We start from the raw sequence: 6,263 nt of genomic DNA, 5'->3' as shown, positions 1-6,263 counted from the left end.
AATCTCATTTACCATCGCACCAAAAAGAATAAAATACCTAGGAATAAACCTACCTAAGTTCATTTGTATCATTTTTTTTTAAGATTCCACATATAAGCAATATCATATGATATTTCTCTTTCTCTGACTTACGTCACTCAGTATGATGAACTTATTTACAAATCAGAAATGGACTCACAGACTTAGAGAACGAACTTATGGTTACCAAGGGGGAAGTGTGGTAGGGAGGGATAGTTAGGGAGTTTGGGATTGACATGCACACACTGCTATGTTTAAAATGGATAATCAAAAAGACCTACTGTATAGCACAGGGAATTCTGCTCAATATTATGTAACAGCATAAATAGGAAAAGAATTTGAAAAAGAATAGATACATGTATATGTATAATTGAATCACTTTTCTGTACACATGAAACTAGCACAACATTGTTAATCAACTATACTTCAGTATAAAATTAAAAGTTTTTAAAAAAATAAAGTGTATTTTAGTATATTAAAAATAAAAACCTATGGAGGCAAAAGACCTGGACTCTGAGAATTACAAGATGCTGATGAAAGAAATCAAAAATGACACAAACAGATGGAAAGATATACCATGTTCTTAGAGTGGAAGAATTAATATTGTCAAAATTACTATATTACCCCAGGAAATGTACAGATTCATTGAAATCCCTATCAAATTACCAATGGCATTTTTCACAGAACTAGAATAAAAAATTTTTTAATTTATAAGGAGATACAAAAGATCCCGAATACCCAAAGCAAAACTGAGAAAGAAAAATCGAGCTGGAGGAATCAGACTCCCTGACTTCAGACTATACTACAAAGCTACAGTCATCAAAACAGTATAGTACAGGCACAAAAACAGAAATATAGATCAATGAAACAGGATAGAAAGCCCAGAATTAAACCCGTGCACCTAAGGTCAATTAATCTATGACAAAGGAGGCAAGACTATACAATGAAGAAAAGACAGTCTCTTCAATAAATGGTGCTGGGAAAACTGGACAGCAACATTTAAAAGAATGAAATTAGAACATTCTTTAACACCATACACAAAAAGAAACTCAAAATGGATTAAAAACCTAAATGTAAGACCTGATACTGTAAAACTCTTAGAGGGAAACATAGGCAGAACACTCTTTGACATAAATCACAGCAATATCTTTTTTGATCTGTCTCCTAGAGTAATGGAAATAAAAACAAAAATAAACAAATGGGACCTAATTAAACTTAAAAGCTTTGCACAGCAAAGGAAACCATAAACAAAACAAAAAGAGAACCCACAGAATGGGAGAAAGTATTTGCAAACAATGCGACCAACAAGGGATTAATCTCTGAAATAACATTCAGCTCAATATCAAAAAAACAAACAACCCAATCAAAATATGGGCAGAAGACCTAAAGAGACATTTCTCCAAAGAAGACTTACGGATGGCCAATAGGCACATGAAAAGATGCTCAGCATCACTAATTGTTAGAGAAATGTAAATCAAAACTACAATGAGGTACCACCTCACACTGGTTAGAATGGCCATCATTAAAAAGTTTACAAATAACAAATGCTAGAGGGGGTGTGGAGAGAAGGGAACCCTCTTACACTGTTGGCGGGAATGTAAATTGGTACAGCCACTGTGGAGAACAGTACGGAAGTTCCTTAAGAACCTAAAAATAGAGTTACCATATGATCCAGCAATCCCACTCCTGGGCATATATCTGGAGAAAACCATGGTTTGAGAGGATACATGCACCCCAATTTTCACTGCAGCACTGTTTACAATAGCCAAGACATGGAAGCAACCTAAATGCCCATTGACAGATGAATTTATAAAGAAGATGTGTAGTGAAGTTGAATGTATAAAGAAGATGTGTAATGAGTAATAGAATATTACTCAGCCATTAAAAAGAATGAATAATGTCCTTTGCAGTAACATGGACGGACCTGGAGATTATCACACTAAGTGAAGTAAATCAGACCAAGAAAGACAAATATCATATGATATTGCTTATATGTGGAATCTTAAAAAAGTATAAAAATGAACTTATTTACAAAACAGAAACAGACTCACAGACTTAGAAAACAAACTTATGGTTACCAAAGGGGAAAGGTGGGGGGGGAGGGATAAACTGGGAGTTTGGGATTAACATATACACACTACTATATTTAAAATAGATAACCAAAAAGGACCTACTGTATAGCACAGGGAATTCTGCTCAATATTCTGTAACAACCTAAACCGGAAAAGACTATGAAAAAGAACATATGTGTGTGTGTGTGTGTGTGTGTGTATATATACACACACATATATATACACATATATATACATACATATATATATTATATGTAATAAAGACTTTTATAAGAAAAAAATTTTTTAATTAAAACCCAGTTAAAAAACAACCACAACCAAAAATGCCTGTTAGGAAGCTGGTCCCAGGAAAACATTAGAATCTGCTTAAACAATCAGGCTGAGGTTCCATCACTTGGGTCCACTAAGGAGACAATCATGGGAACTTGCCCCCAAATCTCTAACACCCCAGAAAATAGACCCCACAAACACACAGTGTGATGGCTGCAGTGTCAAAGCTGCATATGGTGTGAGCCCTGCGGAGGGATGGGGTCTAGGCTGCTCTGAGCCTGAACCCTGATGGGAATGGGAGCTAAACACCTGAGGCTCACAGACCTCTATGAGAATATTATGGAGCTCTGGTACCACATGCCAGAACAATGCACATTTGTGAGCATGCATGTGCACACACATATACTGTCATGATAGCATCAGGTCCAGCCATGAACCACCCTCACACTGAGGACCAGGAGCAGCTTCACAGGTGAGGCCATGATGGGCAGAGGAGACACACTGGGAGAAGTACCCCTCCAGGTGGGAAGATGCTGAACAGCAAGGCTGCGGGAAGGCTCAGCAATGTGAGGTACCAGGGCCCAAGACACACAGGCAGTGCTGACGGTCCACTATAGAGTAGAATGGGCAGCGGGAGTGATGCTTCTTAGGGATTTGGGCCCCAAATCAGAAAGCCCAGGTCTGAGCTGTCCTGCACTGTGACCCTGCTATTGGTCCCAAATGAAAATGGTAACACAATGTTACAAAATCTATGGGACACAGAAAAAGCAGTTCTAATAAGGAAGTTTATGACAACCCAGGAAATAAGAAAAATCTCAAATAAACAATCTAAACTTACTCCTAAAGGAACTACAAAAAGAAGAACAAACAAAACCCAAAGTTAATAGAAGGAAAGAAGTCATAAATATCAGAGCAGAAATAAATGAAATAGAGGCTTAAAAAAAAATTGAAAAGATCAATGAAACTAAAAGCGTATTCTTTGAAAAGATAAACAAAATTGATAAATCTCTAGCCAGACTCATCAAGAAAAAAAGGGAAAGGGTCCAAATCAATAAAATCATAAATGAAAAAGGAGAAGTTACAAATGACACCACAGAAATACAAAGGATCATAAGAGACTACTATGAACAACTATATGCCAATAAAATGGACAATCTAGAAGAAATGGACAAATTCTTAGAAATGTACAATCTCTCAAGGCTGAACTAGGAAGAAATAGAAAATATGAATGGACCAATTACCAGTAATGATATTGAATCAGTAATTTAAAAACTCCCAACAAACAAAATTCCAGGACCAGATGGCTTCACAGGTGAATTCTAACAAACATTTAGAGAAGAGTTAACACCTATCCTTCTGAAACTATCCCAAAAAACTGCAGAGGAAGGAACAATCCCAAATTCATTCCATGAGACCATCATGACCCTGATACCAAAACCAGACGAAGATACCACAAAAAAAGAAAATTTCAGGCCAATGTCACTGATGAATATACATGCAAAGATCCTCAACAAAATACTAGCAAACTGACTCCAACAGTACATTAAAAGGATCATACACCATGATCAATTGGGATTTATTCCAGGGATGCAAGGATTTTTTCAATATCTGCAAATAAATCAATATGATACACCACATTAACAAATTGAAGACCATATGATCATTTCAATAGATGCAGAAAAAGCTTTTGATAAAATTCAACATCATTTTATGATAAAAACTCTCAACACAGTGGGTATGGAGGGAACATACCTAAACATAATAAAGGTCATATATGACAAACCCACAACTAACATCATACTCAATGGTGAAAAGCTGAAAGCTTTTTCTCTAAGATCAAGAATAAGACAAGGATACTTACTATAGCCACTTTTACTCAACATAGTAGTATAAGTCCTAGCCATAGCAATGAGACAAGAAAATGTTCAAAGCCATCCAAATTGGAAAGGAACAAGTAAAACTGTCACTATTTGCAGATGACATGATTTTATATATAGAAACCTTAAAGACTCCATCAATAAACTGTTAGAACTAATTAATTCAGTAATGTTGGGGGATAAAAAACCAGTACACATGAATTGGTTGCACTTCTATACACTAATCATGACCTGTCAGAAAGAGAAATTAAGAAAAAAGAAAAGAAAACTATCTCATTTACAATTGCATCAAAAAGAATTCAATGCCTCAGAATAAATTTAACCAAGGAAGTGAAAGACTTATACTCTGAAAACTATAAGACATTGATGAAAGAAACTGAAGACAAAACAAATGAAGGGAAATATATACCATGCTCATGGATTGGAAGAATTATTGGAAATGTCCGTACTACCCAAAGCCACCTACAGATTCTGTGCAATCCCTGTCAAAATAACAATGACATTTTTCTCAGAACTGGAACAAATAATCCTAAAATTTGTATGGAATCACATAAGACCCCAAATAGCCAAAGCAATCTTAAGGAAAAAGAACAAAACTGAAGGGATCATGTGCCCTGATTTCAAACTATACTACAAAGCTATAGTAATCAAAACTGTATGATACCGGCACAAAAACAGACAATGGAATAGAATAGAGAGCACAGAAACAAATCCATGCTTGTATGGTCAATTAATTTATGGCAAAAGAGTCAAGAATATAAAGCAGGGAAAAGAGAATCACTTCAATAAATGGTGTTGGGGAAACTGGACAGCTACATGCAAAAGAATGAAAGTGAGCCACTTTCTTACACTATATATAAAAATAAACTCAAAATGGATTAAAAACCTAAATGTAAGATCTGAAACCATAAAACTCCTAGAAGAAAACATAGGCGGTACACTCTTTGACATTGGTCTTAGCAATACTTTTTGGATCTGTCTTCTCAGGCAAGGGCAGCAAAAGCAAAAATAAACAAATGGGACTACATCAATCTAAAAGTCTATGTACAGCAAAGGAAACAATCAACAAAATGAAAAAGCAACTTAATGGGAGAAAATATTTGCAAATCATATCTATGATAAGGGGCTAATACCCAAAATATACCAAAAACTCACAGAACTCAATATCAAAAAGAGACAATCCAACTAAAAAATATTCAGAGGACCTGAATAGTTAGGTTTCAAAGAAAGACATACAGATGGCCGACAGACACATGAAATAATGCTGAGAATCACTAATCATCAGGGAAATACACAAATGAATACACTATGAATAATACAAATACACTATGTTGTACTCTTGAAACTAATATAATAGTGTATGCCATCTATTCTTCAATAAAAACAACAACAACGAACATAATGCTGGCAATTCTAGTCAGAGCAATTAGGCAAGAAAAAGAAATAAATGGTATTCAAATAAGAAAGGAAGAAGTAAAAAAATTATTTCTGTTCAAATATGAAATTATATGTAGAAAACACTAAAGACTCTACACACAAATAAAGCTGTCAGAGCTAATAAATGAATTCAACAAAGTTGCAAGATATCAAAACAATAGGCCAAAATCAGTTGTATTTCTATACACTAACAATGAAAAGGAAATTAAGAAAATAATCTTATTTACAATAGCATCGAAAAAGAATAAAATACTTAGGAATAAATTTAACAAAGTATACAAAAGACTTGTACACTGAAAACTGCAAATCTTTGCTGAAAGAAATTAAAGAAGACATAGATGTAAAGACATCCCATATTCATGAAATGAAAGATTTAATATTGTCAAGATCACAATGCTGCCGAGAGGGATCTACAGATTCAATGCAATCTCTATAAAAAAATCTACAGCATTTTTGGTAGAAATAGAAAACCCTCTCTAAAATTCATATGGAATCTCAAATAACACAAATAGCCAAAGGAATATTGAAAAAGAAGAGCAAAGTTGGAGGATTCACACTTCCTAATTTCAAAACTTACTAAAAAAAACCC

This window comes from Balaenoptera physalus (assembly GCF_965194825.1).
Source record: "Balaenoptera physalus genome assembly, chromosome: 7".
NCBI classification, from domain to species: Eukaryota; Metazoa; Chordata; class Mammalia; order Artiodactyla; family Balaenopteridae; genus Balaenoptera; species Balaenoptera physalus.
This window is presented reverse-complemented; position numbering follows the sequence as displayed.